This window comes from Camellia sinensis, chromosome 13, assembly GCF_055761805.1.
Source record: "Camellia sinensis isolate YWXY chromosome 13, ASM5576180v1, whole genome shotgun sequence".
Taxonomy (NCBI): domain Eukaryota; kingdom Viridiplantae; phylum Streptophyta; class Magnoliopsida; order Ericales; family Theaceae; genus Camellia; species Camellia sinensis.
The window spans coordinates 15,813,309-15,831,421 of record NC_138973.1 but is presented as its reverse complement, the minus strand read 5'-3'; the positions used below and the strand labels follow the sequence as shown (position 1 = coordinate 15,831,421).

General features: G+C 32.6%; 1 long non-coding RNA gene across 4 annotated transcripts; it reads left to right on the top strand.

Moving 5' to 3' along the window:
- The first annotated feature begins 11,645 nt into the window (after window positions 1–11,645).
- Window positions 11,646–17,475, top strand: LOC145806532 (uncharacterized). Of its 4 annotated transcripts, none has more exons than XR_014349851.1 (5): window positions 11,646–11,779; window positions 12,322–12,418; window positions 14,183–14,219; window positions 17,030–17,066; window positions 17,170–17,475. It is a non-coding gene; the product is annotated as an uncharacterized LOC145806532 (long non-coding RNA). The 4 variants fall into 4 exon arrangements; XR_014349850.1 differs by having other exon boundaries at window positions 17,030–17,098; XR_014349848.1 differs by having other exon boundaries at window positions 17,030–17,475.
- Window positions 17,476–18,113: the final 638 nt, after the last annotated feature.

Below are 18,113 nucleotides of genomic sequence, written 5' to 3'. Positions count from 1 at the left end.
AGAATATTATCACCAGACATGTGTCGAGAGCACCCACTATCAAGATACCACATATGTGAGTCACGTGCTTTCAGTGCAGTGTGAACAACAAAACAAGTTAAGTCACTCTTTCTCACCCATATCTTTTTGGTCTTAGTAGAAGCATGACTGGCAGTCTTGGTCAAAGTCTTAGCGTTGTGAACACCCTCAATCTCGGTGTTCCGCCTAGACATGTAAGGTTGTCATCTAACCCAAAAAGTATTAGAATTTCTACCCTTTTGAGACACCTTACCAAACAACTCAAAACAATAAGGACGAATGTGGCCATACATACCACAATGATAACAAACGAAAATAGGTTTTATCTCCCTTTTGTTGATCTTACCCCCGTTAGGTTGATAAAGAGAGGGATCACCCGGTTGAACCTTCAGCTTTCCCTTTGTTTGAGTCTTGATATTATGTGATGTGGAGGCTTGTCCCTTTTGAACTGTTATATTACCATAGCCTAGCCCACTTTTTTCACAACTCATCTGTTGAGACCCAAGGATGTCTTCCAGTGTCTTTGTTCCACATATCAATCGTGGCTCTAGCATCTTGGAGTTCTTCCTATTTCTGACCGACCATCTCTTCCAATGCAGCTTGTGACATCTCAAGAATTTCAATTTTCTCTTCATATATGGTATATATTTTCAGAAGTTCATTCATTTCGGTCTCACAAGATATAAGTTTTCCACATAGGACTTGTTTGTCATTAGAGATCTAATGACATCCTACTTTGCTGTTGTAATCTTTCCCTTTAGCTTGACATTCTCATTTTTACATGCTTTGAGCTTGAAAGTCAGTTTGTCATTGATCTTGGACAAGTTCAGAGATTCATTGTAAAGCTTTTCATAAGCTTGTTGTAGATTATCACCATCGATCTCATCATTGTCTTCCGAGGTTTCATCATCTTTATCTTCTTTTTGCTCCTCTTTCTCTTTGACCTCATCCAATCGAGCTACCAAGGCATGAAAGTTGGTGGATGGTGGTGACGACGACTCTCTTCTTTCATGGAATTGACTCAGAATGTCCCATGTATCTTTGGCCTTTGTACAGTGAGCAATCCATTGTTGTTCTTCTTCAGAAATTGCTTCACTGATAGCAGTTAGAACTCTTTGATTGATTGGATTATCAGCACTTTCAACATCCTCTTCAATGGCTTGCCAACCTTCAAGGTCATGAGCTCTAAGAAACATCCTCATTCGGATCTTCCAAAATAAGTATTTACTCCCATCAAAGGTAGGAACACAGTGCTGATTCTGACCACAAGCAAACTCAACTGGCTTTGGAGGAGGTTGAGTGACGGTAGACAAGAATGCAATGTAGGTACTATCTCCGTTTTCACCGGATTCTGTTTCTTTGAGTTCTTGCTCTGATGCACTTTGATCATCCCAAGTCACTATATACACTTTCTTCCAGTTCTTTTTCGATGGACATTCAAAAGCAATATAACCAAACCCTTGACATTTGTAACACTTGACACCTTGCCCCTTCACAGTCTTCTTTTCAATTTTTGGAGCAACGTTTGGTGGAAAAGTTTTGGGTTTTTCATTACTCTTATCTTTTGAACTAGGGTCCTTGAAATTAGGCTTCTTTTTTTTAAATTTTTTTTTGAATTGTTTGATAAACATAGCCATCATTTCGGACTCTAGATCAAACTCAATCTCAGGTCTCATGAGCACTAGTAAAAGGCACACTATCTTTTTGTTTTTTGTTAGAAATCTGGTGGGCATCATAAGTCTGCAAGTTTCCAACCAACTGATCAAGCTTGTGGGTATCAACATCCTGAGCCTCCTCAATAGATGTAACTTTTCATTGGAACCTCTTGGGTAAAAACCTCAAAAATTTTCCAACAACTTTAGCTTCAGGGATTTTTTCACCAAGTGTGAAACAGGAATTCACGATGTCACTAAGTTTAGCATAAAAATCATCAAACGGTTCATCATCACGCATAAAAAGAGTTTCAAAAGAGGATGTGGGACATTGAAGTTTTGACCTTTTAACAAAAGTAGTACCCTCGTGAATGTCCCAAGCCTCTTTAGCTACCTCACACGTGCAAATACGACGAAACTTTTCAGGGGTGACAGAGCAGAAGAGGGAATTAAGAGCCTTACTGTTCCAACTCGAGTTTTGATAGTCGAATGCGTCCCATTTATCAAGAGGGTTGGGGATATCAACACCATCAATGGTGGCAACAGATTCACTCCACCCATAGATCACACAGTGCCAAACTTTCTCATCGATAGATTTTAAAAATGCTCTCATACGAGCTTCCCAATAAGAATAGTTTGTACCATCAAGTAACGGAGGTCTATGGGTCGAGTTACCTTCACAAATTGAATCCATATCACCAATCACACAAAATCACACTCTTATAGTTTTGATAAAAACAAAGAGTGACCTACTCTGATACCAAATGAAAAACCTAAGTAATTCATGATTAGATCAAGATTTAATTGTACCAATTCCCAAACGATTAAAACTAACAATCTAAATCATGTAGCACATATGAAAGTGATTTAGATTTTCGTTTCAAAAAAATAATAAATCGAGACAAATGATTTTTATGTAGAAAAATCACAATTGGAGCACCTCTAATTGTGATTAAAAAACCACGGGCAAAACGTCACAAATCAGTCTACTACGAAAGGAAGACAGAGTACAAAATTACCAAACAAATTACCCAAACGCTGTCAATTTGTCTTCAACAATCTGTATCTCTTTCACTACAACCTTCGTCTCGGAATTGATCAGATCGATGTTGAATCCACAACATCCATTGTCGAATCAACGACAGTGCACAACATCAAACTCCTTCGAATATTCCACGCTTGAATCTCCGGATTCCACTGAAGAAGAACACTCTTGAAGTCGAACAATCAAACAACTCTTTGATGTATACTCGTCAAACCATGAGTATAATACTCAATCAAACATCAAAGAAAACTAGCAAAATAGTCCCAGAAGAAAATCCTACAACCCTCAAAGAATATCTGGAAGCCGTAAACCTAAAAACAGACTGAAATAGATATTCATAGAAAATAGGGGCCACGAAGGTTGCTCGAGCGCAAGATCTCTCGCTCGAGCGACAACACTGATACGCGTGTTTTCCACAAGTGCCTTCGCTCGAGCACACAATAAACCTACCTAGTATTTTTGCAGACAAAGAAACTTCTAGAAGCAACTCATCTTTGCTCGAGCAAGCACGACAAAACACCAGGAACAATTACAACTCGATAAGTTATGTTTGTTTGCGGAATTGACAAGACTAAGGGACCTAATAGTATGTTTTTTAGTTAAATTTAACAGAAGTAGCACAATCTCACAAAAAGAAAAAAAAGAAGCTATAATGGCGTTTTCCCAAAATGCCACTGCAATGCCAACGGTCATATTTTTAAAATGGGAAAAATCTATCACAGCGTTTTTAAAATGTAGATAAATACTGGATGACATTATTTTACTATTATTTTCCACATTTAGCCGCGTTTTAAAAACGCCGCCTATATTAATTTAGTGACGTTTTTAAAGCTTCATAATGCTATAGCAACGGCTGCGTCTTCGGCGTTTGATACTAAACGTCACAAAAAGAATTAATGGCATTTTTTACACTTATAGCGACGTTTTTTAAACATCACTAAATGTAAAATTTTCAACAGTGTTTTCACTTCCTATTTCATTGAGGGCTACTATATCAATTCTTAGGTGAAGAAAATAATAAATAATACATAGCAATTCTCTTTAAATATTTAAGCAGAACACACCACATCTTTATCTTTCCATTATTTATATATCTTTGATTAATGTAGTTTTATTTTTTTGGGCTAATTACACTAAAATTACCTTAATTATTAGCGAATATAATATTACCTCTCTAATCTATAAATCCGAACATATTGACCTGTCAATTATAAAAATTGTACAAATCACTTTTTTTTGGAGGTGGTCTTGAAAGGATCAAACTGTACAAATTCATAAGTAAATAGGATAAAAAGATATTCATTAATAATTGAGTGATTTTAGGGTAAATAACATTATTATTATTATTATTATTATTATTATTATTATTCTTTCATAAGAGATGAGGACATCAGTGACTGCATTGATGACTTAAGAACCATGAAATTTCTCTCTCATAAAACTTTCGTCATAGTTAAATAAAGCCCATTGAGCTGCGACCAAAACCAAAAAATTGCAGCTCAAAAATCCTACCATGTATACCCTCTAAATAAATAAATAAAAATATCCTGCCACGTATTACTCCTATTTATATTAATTTATTCATTTTTAAAATTTTTTTGAAGAATTTACTTAAAAGAATTGATTGACATATTTTAAGTTATGATTTTTTTTTTTTGGACAAAAATACATTATTTATTGATTCGATTAAAAGAGACGAATATTGAAAATGATAAATAATTTGAAACAGATGGAGTATGATGTCCTCAACGTATTTAATGAAGGGATATACTAACTATTGTGTATTGGGCGATGGTTATATGTTAGTATAGATGTAAAAATTACAATGAAATATATAAAAAGTATAGAGAAACATAAAATGTGTATTGAATTTTTAAATTTTTTCCCTCCCAGTTCTTAACAAGTAAGCGGTAGTTAACAAGACTCAAACAAAAAAATGATCTTTCTAACATGTATTTTTGGGCACAAAAAAAGCCCAAAATAATTGGAAAATATAAAACAGTTTTTACTAATTGAAAAATAATTTCACCCAAACAAATTCTCAATTCGTCAAAATTTGAACTGCTTTCTTAGAAATGAATCTCCCGTAAGTTAGTTACCAGGTTAGATTTCTAACATAAGATGTCGATTTTGCCACACATTTATCTTTTGACACATCTCTCAACTTTGACAATAATTTTTTTAAATGCTTCTTGGGTTTTTGAATAACATAATAATAAGTTTTGATGTAACAATAAAACTTTGTCCCATTCCTATTTTTATATGTTTTCACTCTATTTCTTGACAAGGCATGGAAAATTAGGAAGGTGACAAGAAATTCATATAATCCGTAACTGTTCAGTTCAATTCAGTAAGTTTGGATTGATTTTTTGAATTCGTGATTCGGTTCCGGATTGAAAATTTAAAAATCCGTAGGTCACGGATCGGTTCCGGATTAAACCCCACAGTTCCGGATTGGAACCGATCCAAATCGTATACAAATAATCTATATTTATACTATAGACCCTCCCATATACTATCATTTCTTATTGCTTTTGTTTGATGCTATGTTTAGTTTTAATAAAGAAGAGGAACTCTGCCTTATGTAATGTGTATCCAATTTTATTGCTTTTGTTGGTTGCTTTTATTTATTACTTTTGTTTGATGTTATGCTTATGTTTTTATGAAATTAAAATGTTCTATTTTTTATTATTATTTAATTATGTGAATTCGTGGTCCTAAACCGATCCAATCTATGTCTAAACGGATTGGTTCAGATTGGTTCCACGATTTAAATGGATTGGATTGGTTTCAATTTTCAGGAACTATAGATAACGGATTGGTCCTACCTCAATTCGGACCAATCCGGACCATGCTCACCCCTAATAGGAACGAGGCGATGTCAACATAATTTCCACCACTGATCCTAAGACGAGACCATATTAAGGAATTGTTAGAAATGATTTAAATAAGTATACTTTTTGACTTTTTATGAAAAAAAATATGTAAAAAAATAAAGAGGTGATGTGACAAAAAAATTAAAAAAATAAAAAATATGCTATTTTAGAAAATGCCAAATAGTTTAGTATGTTATGAAAGAAAATAATTGATGCATGAGTGATGTTTGTTGAAAATATTAAAAAATGAGAGCGGTATATGAATACTTTGGTGCTTAAGTAATTGACATAAGTGGGGCAACGCGGGATAAAAAGAGACCCAAAAAAAAAAAAAAATCAAATTTTGTCCCCTCCCATCTTTTTATTTGGACGGAATGAGATGACAGTTAAGAAAAAAAATTCTGTCCCGTTCTCATTTTTTTATTTGGACGCAGTCCGATTCTGAGATTTTCGGAATCCAAAATCAGTAATTAATTAATAAATTTTTAGAGTTTTTACATTTTTTTCATTGAATGAAAAAAAAATTGAAATTAAAGGATAAAAGATTTGTGTCAAAATCACAAAAAATACTTAGCATTACATTATAACAACTAATAAGTATCGTTACTTACCCAAAAAAACTAATAAGTATCGCTTGATTCTTGTTCTTTTTACATTTTTAGAAACAAATAAATCAATCATATTTGCATAATCTAGATTTTTTTACAAAATCATTTTCAGTGGATAATAATACTAATTATTTTAAATGGGCCTTTCAATTTTTTTAATGAGTCAATTTATTATAAATTATGTTGGACAATCTTCACTGTATTTAAAAGATTTAATTCTATTGTGTACACAACAACAAATAGAATTTAAAGAAATAAAGAAAAGGAGAGAATTTGTTTGATTACAAAAATCAAACTCGAAATAAAAATAAATAAATAAAACAGATTTTATTTTGTTACAAAAACAAAAATAAAATCTGATTAAAATAAATAAAAACAACACTGAAAATAAATTAAATAACTTACTTGATTTAATTTCTTCGAATTATTTTCTGATCAAGTCCAGTGTTTAACACTGTGTCCTTAAGACAGATTCGTCCTCTCCACGGTGCTTTCAGAATTCGGACGTCTATCTCCCAGGATGAAATGATCTACCACAAACAATAGCAGCACTACTAATTGTTTGCCTTACGAACACACTAAGTGTTTACACTCTTTCTTTTGGAAATAAAATGCAGCAAGATGAAGAATATAAATAGCAGAAGTGAAACACGAAATTTCTGAATGGAAAACATCAAATGAGGGTGATCCTATTTATAGATGTGAAGGTGGCTCTTGGATTTGAATTGAACAGGTATGTGGCTCTTGGTTTTGAATTGAACAGCAAAACGGGAAGGGCCCTGTTTGGGTGTGCACTAATTCCAAAACAGGTTATTTCTGTTTGAAAACGGGAAGGGCCCTGTTTGGATGAACAAAAAATTTAAACCAATTTAATTTTGAATTCTGGATTTTATTTTAATAAAAAATAAAATTAAATTCAAATGTTTTTGGCCCAAAAAGATCAGAAGCCCAACCACACACTCGCGCCCAGGCCAGCCCGCCCGACCGGACAGCGGCGGCGCGCGCGCGTGTGGTGATTTTTTGGGTCCAATGGGTCTAGCCCATTTTGTCCATAACCTCTCCCTCTAAAACACTTGGGTACCCCTTGGGACACACCCCAAGTATCTCACCCTAAGCCTTATAAACCATTTCAAAACTTCCCACCAAATCAATGTGGGACAAGCCAATTTACAACCTTAAGGAATTTCCACCAAAACTCCATTTTCATGGAGCACACTTTGGTTTCAATTTTCCATTCACTCGGTAATGGTTTTGAGCAACCAAATATACCACGTGAATCACAACGCGGCATAGAACGCGTTACCACTTTGACCCGAGTAAATCGACACTCGGGGCCCACCTAAAAAATAGACCGAACTTAGGAAAAAATTCTGGTTTTATCCAGAATTTTATAACCATTTCTAACAAATTAGTTTGGGTCTTCCTTAATTTTTTTTTAGACTTAAAACATATCTAATATATTACACTAAATTATAATAGGAGGGGGCCCTTTTTTGGGTTTATTGTCAATGCATAAGAATGTTAATTTTTCTGAATAGGCCTTTCAATTTTTGAATGAGCCAATTTATTTTAAGTTAGTTTGGACTTTCTTTAAATTTTTTTTTGACTTAAAACATACCTAATATATTACACTAAATTATAATAAGAGGGTATTATTTTTTTGAATCTATTTTGAGAGGCTCTGGACCATAACCTAATAGGCTTATGCCCAGGGCCGGCCCTTTGGACGGACTGAGGCAACAAATTATCATCCCTATATGTATTAAAAAAAATGAAAGATTACTATTTTATGTGTCTTATTATGAACACATATATTGAAAATCAATGTCATTAAATGATTTTAGCTATATTATTTTCTACAAAACAATTTCATGGTCATACTATTTTCAACAATTGTTTAAAAAATAATGGCTAATATTTTTTTTATTATTATATAAAGTTGAACACATCTAGATAAATAATATATAATGGCAGGTATTGAATTATGAAAATCAAAACCCAAAAAACTTTAAATGATTAACCGCAACAAAATAGAACTGATTGGATTTATGATCATTGATCGTCTGTCCCTTGTGTAACTACTTTTATATGATCCAAGAGAAGATATATAGGTCATACTCAATATCACTTTTATATTTATTTTTAAACACTTGAGATCTCATTTGGCAATATCACTTTTTAGTTTAAAAGTCAAAAAATTATTAAAAAAATCAAAAATCAACAATTTATACTAAAAAGTCAAATATTCTATTTTCTCTCTACTTTTTACATATCTTTTCATAAAAAATCAACAAATCATCCCAAACATATAAATATTTTTTATATCATATTTTAACTAAAAAATTAAAAAATTATTAAAAAAACTTGTTCTTAAACGAAAGAGAAAAAGGAGAGTACGTGTGTGTGGGCGCGCGCGTGTTTGTAACTATGTTGGTCATAATAAGACTATGATGAATCAAAGGTTAGAAGACGCCACTTTAAGAATGTCTATTTAGTTTTAAATATATACATTTGTAATTTTTTTAAAAAAATTATTTAAGAAAATGGGGGTTCCATAGGCACCGACCTACCGGTGCCATATTGGCTCCGCCCCTAGTTTTTGTTGATATACCAAAAACAGTGTTTTATCGCTCCATTCCTGATTTTAGTTAATAGATCATGAACAGTGCCTTAATAGCTTTGCTCCTGGTTTTAGTTAATAGACCATGATCAGTATTATATTAAATTTCTTAACTACTACTTTTATGTATTATGTATTCGTTGATTTGTGCCAAATATTTTATTTTTTTAAAATGCAATTACAAGTGAGAATCTTTGCAAGTAGAGGATATGACAAAAAAAGGTTGACAATAATAAGTATATATATATATATATATATATTTTTTGAATTAGATTAAGAATAATATTGTTGCCTTATTTTTAAAGGGGTCAAACCAATCTTTTGTAATACTAGATATGTTTGACTTACTTAGTTATTAATTTACAGTAATCTTTTTTTTTTTTTTCAATGAATAAAACAAAAGGATGACTTGTTTATATTTTTAACATTTTATTTTCTTCTAATATATAAAGGGTTTCGATTGTCATGAACTTTGGATAAAGTCATAAAACTCAAGTCAAAGCTATGATCTTACAACTATAACTTGTACTTAAAACAATAAATTTACCATGTTGACCATTTCAAGCAATATTTATTAAAAAATGTTATTTATAAAAATATTAATTTTTTCACATATCGATAAAATGATATTATTAATTATACTTATACCTATAATTTTTACTTAATAAAACTAAATAAATGATGACAATTAAGCTATATTTTTATCAAAATATGTTATTTATAAAAATATTAGTCATATGCTTATAATTTATAAATGTTTTGATTTAAAATGAAGAGACTACCAAAAAAAAGTCACCTGATTCTATATAAAATTTTTTTTTTACAAAAGTTTGAAATATAGATGCAAATCCCAACTACATTATGCAAATCCTAACTACATTCAAGTTCTAGACTAGTTTGAAAATAATTTTTTTTGTTACTATTCTCTTTCCTTCAGGCTTATGTTGTGTTTAAATCATAAATTTAAGTAGTAATTTAAAAAGAAAAAGAGAAAAGATGAGTGAAATGTTATTGTGTGGAAGTGAAATGTTACTTTCATGTAAATATCAAGATCAAGATCTGGTTTAATGTTTGATTCCTTCTTTCTCCTAGACAATTTTGTAAACAAGTTTGCAAAATTTTCAAATTCAAACAAAACTGATTGAGACCCAGTTCAAATGTTCCAATCACAAGAAAAAACAGTAAAACCGAAACAATCAAACACACATAACACAAGATATACGTGATTTGACAATATGTCTACATCCGTAGAGGGGAGATAATGATCTTGGCTCTTTGCTTCCGTAATATGCCCCCTAGGGCAACTCCAGTAGTGTGCTATATATTGTTCTATTGCTAAAATTTGACACAATGGACACAAAAATCACTCTAACAGTGTGCTATTCATCGTGCCAAATTTAGCATGATAGAAGTATTGTGGCAAAAGTTAGCGTAATGAACGTTTGACGGTAAAAATGTCATGCCATGTATTTCTTTATATAGATTCAGTAAAATTAATAAATTATTGTAAAAATTAAAATTAATATTTTTTAAAAATATTAAGCATCGTATTAAAATTTGATTCAAAATACAATTTGAAGACATTTCAAATACATAAAAGAAAGTAGCATAAAAACTTTACCCTTCTTGTAGTGACCAGGCATGTTGAATAAGATTATTATGAAATGTATGATGGATTTTAGAAGATTGATATGAACTCAATCAATTGGAGTGTTGGCCCTCATGATAAACTTAAAAATTGAAGTTTTTATAGATATATATGAGTACATTTTTTTTTAATTAAAAGTATAATTTAAAGAAGTTGCGAATACATATAATTAGGTACATACGGTTGCGTCATATGGTATAAATTAAATTATACAGTTATCATGCTAACAAAAATAGCATATGCACTACTATCAAAATATTATATTTGACATTATAACATGCTAAAATATGGCATTGGCAAGATTGAAATAGCATGATCTACTAGAGATGAGTGTATAATAAAAATACAACAATGCTAAAAATTAAAGAAACCAAATACAAAACCTGACGCAAAAAGATATTAATGGACAAGATTTTACAAGATTTATTGGTGGGACTCACTTATCAAAATCCTATCCATTCATTTGTTTTTTGTGACTGATTGTGTTTCTTTTATGTGTTCATAGATGCCTCATAATAAGATTCATTTGAAATCACAAGATAAAACAAGTCCCCAGCACTTGGTATCGAAAGATTTAAGCTCATAGTTTTCTTATTTTTAGATCTAAATCAAGTTTTCTAGCCAAAGCTAGCAGCAATGAGGTCTTCCCAGAGCTGGTGGGCCTAAGAGCAATGCCATTCTGCAAAACCGGATCAATGAAATGAGAACTAGGATGTGTTTCACTACAAGAATTTGGACCTTTGCCGACTAATTTTGGCGACTAAAAATGTTTTAGTCGCCAAAAATTATACTTTTGGCAACTAAAACACGACTAATTTAAAATTTATTTTGGTCGGCATTGGTTCCATATTCACCTACTAAATTTTAAATTAGTCAAATTAAAATTTTCAGCGACTAAATAGTATATTAGTCGCTGATGCTGTACAATTTAGGCTAAAAAATTAAAATTTAATCTGTAATATTCACTTTTTCCCGACTAAAATGGTGCTTAGTCGCCAAATGGGCTTTTACTGACCAAAAATTTCGTCGCCAAAGCCTGATAATTCATTCATTTGCCGACTAATTACAATTTAGTCAGTAAAAGTTGAAATTTCAACTCGTGCCACGTCATTAAGTGATGCGCGCGCGTTGATGTTGATGTAAAGGCAACAATAGCACATATTGAACAACAGTGTATTACACACACCTCACCAAATATCACAGTAACTCAGCCCCCTCACCGTCTTCTACTGTACGGGCGACGCACAGACGGCCACCGCCACCGCCACCGCCACGAGCGCCAATCACCACCGTCGCAGCCCTTGAATCACAGGTTCTCTCTCTGTTTCGCTCTCTCTCTGTCTCTGTCTCTGTCTTTATCTCTCTCGTTGTCGCGTTGTGCTTCTCAATCCGTCTGTGCCTCTCTCGCTCTCTCGCTCGAGCTCTCTGAAACAATGTATCTATGTCTTTGTCTGTCTCTGTGTCTTTCCATCTCTTTCTCTCTCTCTGTTTCCCCCTTTCTGGGTCTCTCCCATTTCAGACCCGTGGGTTGCTATTTAATGTGTGTGAATGATGTTTAATGTGTGTGAATGATATTTGAATGAACATTCCGAAATCAATTTTTAAGCAATTTGTAATCATTCAAATATGTAATTCGGAAATTGATTAAAAATTTCCAACAATAGCTCATATCTGTCTGTCTCTGTCTCTCTCTATTTATGCCCAATGCAATCTCTCTCTCTCTCTCTCTCTCTCTATATATATATATATATACGTATACATACATATATACATATATTATGGGATTTGTCTTATAATTTTCTACTTGATAGATTCTAAAGGAAATTTTAACATCGTTTTGATCGTTTGATGCAGGTATGAGGGAGAGCTATCTATTGATGCTGTTACTAATTGGTTTGCAACCACAATCCTAAATTTGCCTCGCATTCTATACTACTCAAAGGATTCATTGGTAATAAATACACTCTTTCCTGGGTCCATATACACATTTTGTTATGACTAAGTTGTGACGTAGGATAGTTTAGGAAACTTGGATGATGCTGTCTACACTTGAATTTTTAGTAGTTATAGGGCCAAGAAAGGTTGTGGGTTTAGAGTTCAATAAGGTTGGATGGTTCTAGTGTTCGTGATCATAACATATTTTAATTATCTTGTATTTTGAAGTTAATTTGTGGAGAATAAGGTAGAAGGAATGAACTTTTGTTGGGAACGATTGACTCGGCTTGCATTACATTGTAATGCTGGAGTGGAATTTCATAGATTGATGCACTGAAAAACCAATATGACAAGAAATCATTATTTAGTTAAGAGTCTTTTCTGATAATTAGCATTTGATCAATATCATGCAATATTCTCTTGAATTTAATATTCGCATAGTCATGACCAAGTTCATTATTGGATGAGGACTCAAGCATTTTTTTTTTCTTTTCTAAACCCTTGTTTTTGTCTCACTCATGCTCTCTATTAAACTAACAATTTGACCGTGTTCTTTTCACTTAGTCGAAAAAGGGAAGGTAAAAGAATTTTTTATCGCTAAATTACATTGACCACTCCTAAGGTTTGGCCATAATACTCTCATTGACCTTGTCATATAAAAACTACATTGACCACCCTTGGTAGACTTTGTTGGAAACACTATTAACAGATGATGCCAATTTATTCTTTAAACTTTATGAATTAAAGCCCTTATTATTTCCTCCAATTTAGCACCCGAAACCTTTTTTTCTCAACATAATCATCACAACCCTCTTCCCCAAATGAAACCTGAGCAAAATCATCGTTGATGATTCACTTCCACCAACAGGTCCAAGACCCATATTTCTCTAGCAGCCTATTTCCCTCCATCTTTTATCTCTCTCTTTGATTTTTGATAGATCCACCATAATTTGAGCCATAATGAATCCCACGCCCTCCACCTTTTTCAATGGTAATGGGGTTGCTGTGTCTAATTAATGTATATGTGGAGACAGAAATGGTGGTGATAGATGATCTGGCTTAGAGTGACACATGTCACCATTTGGGCTAGTTATAACTTATATCAAGGGTAGAGTAGGGATTTCGAAATTTCAAAATATGATGTCATCATATTTTATTTTTATCACCAATGGTCAGTTACCAACAGGAGCAAATCTATTACATGATTTCCCAAATAGAGGAAGTCAGTGTAATTATTAATACCATAGGGTAGCAAGTGTATTGAAGCCAAACCTTTGGGGTGGACAACATAATTTATCTTTAACCACTGGAGTTACGCAGTGGCGAGAACCAGTTTACATCATTAGGAGGCTATGGTTTGATTCCCCCCTTTCCTCAAATGTACAAGGAGAAAAAAAGAAAAAGAAAAGAGAAGGAGTAATTGATCCTCCTCTTTTTCGTGTATGCTGAATTTACCATGCACATGAAGCCATTAATTGGACCAATTGTAAAAGGTTGGCAGACAAGTTTGAGAAAATCTGTTCAGCTATGAAGGCTGCATCTCTGTGCGAATGATGGCAAACATTAGAGTTTTACCTAGTTTAGTCCTTCCTACTTCACAATTGTCAAGCTGTATGCTTGGTTGACAAAAATCACTAATGACTTTTGATATTCCTTTATCATTTTGCACAGTACTTTTAACTAAAACTAGCTTGCATTGGAGATAATAATGTTTCTCTTGCTTTCATGTTTTTAATGCCCTTTTTATTGGAACTGATATGGAATTATATATTTATTCCAGCTACAAAGTTTTGTGGGAAAAAAGCAGTCCTCATAAGGTACAAATTATTTTTAGTTCCCATATATTGCTAATCAGTCTATTTTATTTACTGTGTACTATTTAGTATTATTTTTAACTTTGATAATTTTGATTATAATTTAGTGTCACACCAATAAAACTATTTAACAGTTACTACTTGACCAAAAATTATGATCTAGCAATCTTCTTATGGGCCCTTGAAACAAATAAGAGGAAGAAATGCTACGTGTAATCATCTTTCCGTGAAATCCAAGTTATATATTTTATTTTACAAATGTGTGTGCAATCAAATTCACTTAGCATGAGCAATATAACAGCCTACAAAGGTTTTTTTTTCTATCTCCACTTTAACATGGATCTTTCTCCAAAACACCCACACACAAACACACAAAAAGGAGGCACTAACCTCGAAAAACAGTGAGTTCTCAAACATAGGCTCCACAAGCAACAACCACGTCGCATAAGTAGGTACCACAAGATTCTTTCAATGAAGTTGAAAAACACAGTTAAGAAATGACATATATCAAGATGTCAAAAGTTTACAATACAAAAACATTCGTTTACAAAAATCTCCAAATAAAATAGTCTTCTACATACAAAATTAAATCGCAAAAAAATATCAAGAATGTACATCTAAGCTTCATGGGGCCACTAAAGATACCTTCACTATTTTCAGCAAAGGTTGGCCCCATCGTGCTAACATATACATTCTTGGTATTTTTCTGTGGTTTAATTCTGTGTGTGTAAATTTAATCAATAAGATATCAAGGAAAACAATTCCAATGATAGCCTCCTTATTCAATTACAAAATGCCATGTTTATCTAATAAATGGTAGCAGAAATTTCTAATGGCAATTGTATAACCATTTTGTTTAATTAAAGAAATGATAACCAACATCATTCATGATAGGTCTAACTATTTCTTCTTGGTTTGTATAGCATAGCTCAGGATTGAAGGTAAATTCATATGTTGCTTGTTGACCTGTTGATGTACTAGATTATGGCAGTCCTTTTTAATTCCTTCAAAAAGGGCATACCATGATAAGATATATGTCTCTAATTGTCTGAATGTTCAAATCTATAACAGAGGAGTTGTAGAAATTCAATCCTACCATATCACCAGGAACTTGAGAACTTAATGGTATCCTCGCCCAGCTATCTCCAGAATTGGAAGGGTGCAATAGAATCGCAGGTTTTCCGATAATACATCCTTCCTTCCCTTTGAAGATGATAGAGTTAAACCTGTAATTGAAATCTTCGTCTTTTGCGGAGGGTATTGACCGTGGAACCCAAGTTTCCCCCCCCATCTTTTGTTTCTAAAATGTTTTTTTGATTAATTTGTTTTGTTAGCTGGGAAGAATGGGAAAATAAAAAAATAAACTACACAAAGAATAAAAGACTAACTTCATTTTCTCAGAAGTGTCAGTGAATCGGATTGGGTTCCATGGCCTCCCAATCACCATCCATCCAAAATTAGGTGAATTAAAAAAAATTGCATCCGCATTTGTTCACTCAGACTATTGAAACCATCTATTCTATGGCAGATTGGTTCAGGCCATTCGATTTTGGCAGATTTGGTAGATACTTTCCCATCCCTACTTAGCTCAATTGAAGAACAAATCTGATAACATGGTATTTGTATTTTCTTTTTCTCACCCACCCTCACATGATCCCATGAATAATCCCATGAATGATCCTATGATCCCGCATTCCTCCTTTTCTTTTTATTTTTTTCTTTTCTCCCCCCCCCTTTTATATTCTTTTTAGCTTCCTCCTTGTTTATTTAATTTTTTTTTTCTTTTTGTTCACTTATTTTTATTTACACCGTGCCTTCCGGCACGGGTATACATTAGTCCTTAAATATTTGGAGAGGAATGAATTTGTACATGTATTTTCTCTATAAATAGAAAGGTTGGGTTGATCAAATGGGGTAAAGAACTGAAGGAGAGTGTGTAGAGAAAGTTTTTTTTTTTTTTTTTTCCACGGAATGTTATTCGGACTCGTAGGTTGGGATTTAGAGCCGAATATGCCCAAAACTTAGTCGAAAAAGGACGTTTCGGGGGTGAAACTTCAAAACAGCCCTCGAACCTCCGTCTGACTCTGACGGGCAGCTTTCCCATTACAAATAAGACTTGTGATAACTGACGGAATGTATTGGAGATGTATAGTAATGGAAAATTATGGGGAAAATATTCAGAAACTAATATGAACTCAGTTTATGCCTTGTTTTAAAATTATTAATTTTTTGAACGTACACACGTGTGTTATATTATATTTAAGCTTTCATACCAGTATGAAACATGCTCATGGTGTTTCTGAGGCCATGTGCGTCATGAGAAATCAAGTATTCTTTCTTTGATGAACCATTTATAGGTGTCTCAACATATATTTCTACATATTTCCTTTTATGATTGAAATTTATTTTTGTTATTATTTTTATCACATGTTCTAATATCCTTTCTGAAATGGCACTGACATACATTAATAAGCAGCGATGGTTTTATGAGGAAGTTGGTAAAAAGAATACTTTCTATTCACATTAGGCTTTGATATTTGTTTAGCCACAGAATTTGGATACATGTTGCATACAAATAGAAGATTATTACATTATCTTTATGTTACTAATGAAAGATTTAGTAATGATTGTTCTGCATTTAACAATGTTCCTTATAACAAAAGACTTTAGAAAGACTGTACAATGACTGATAATTGATTCATCATGGAAGGTTGCTTCTCACTTATTTTTATTTGTCACTTGTTGCCAAATTCATTCATGAAGTTGGGCATTTTTTGGTCCAATTCTAATGTTTTTTTTTTTGTTTTTTGTAGATGACTTTGTTGCGTGAACTTCCAGAGATATTTTGGTGTATGGAGGAGAAATTGTACTTTTGTATAGAAGTAATATAATACTTTTGTCGTCTCCGGCTTTTGTGAAGTTAACTATTACTAATACAGAAATTTTTTGGCAGTGAACAGACAATTACTGGCATGGAAGATAGATCACATTTTGTCGCCGTACAGATATGTGATTTTTTGTCGTGGTACATAGATGTACTTTTGGCTTGGTACATACATCATATTTGTCGTGGTATAGATTACGATGGTAATTTGTACCATGCCAAATGGTCATTTCACATGGTATAGTAAATGTAATTTTTGTATATGGAGGGCTTTACTTTTTGTATGATTCTATATGTTGTATGGAATTATTATTTTAGTTTGGACAATAGTTGGTTTGTATGTACTTGGACTGTTAAAGTAATTTATTTTTTGTATATGGATCCAGATTGTGGAATGATTGATAGTTTATGCATCATTTTATTTATATACGTATTACAGGTTGCATGAAATACAGACAGGTTATGGACACATTATAACATTTGCAATAAAATATAATATCATGTTTTTGCCGACTAAACATTTTGTAGCAAAAAAAAAAGGAAAAAAAAAAAAACAAACATTTGGCTGCTAAAAGTTTTGTAACCAAAAGAAAATCAAACATTTGGCTACTAAATTTTTTGTAGGCAAAAGAAAAACAACCATTTGGCTACTAAATGTTTTGTAGCCAAAAGAAAATCAAACCTTTGGCTACTAATGTTTTGTAGTAAAAAAAAATCAAACATTTGGCGACTAAAATATTTCGTAGCTAAAAACAAAAGTTGAAGAATAAAAATATTTTTGGTGACTAAAAATTTAGTAGCAAAAAATGTGGAAGTTTAGGCTACTAAATTTTTAGTAGCCAAAAGAAATAGTATTTGCCAACTAAAATTTTAGTAGCCAAAAAAGATTGACTTTAGGAGACTAAAATTTTAGTAGCCAAAACACTAGTATTTGCTTTAGGTGACTAAAAAATTTAGTAGCTAAAAATTTTTTTGCGATTAAATCATTGGCTTTTGGCGACAAAAAAATTGGT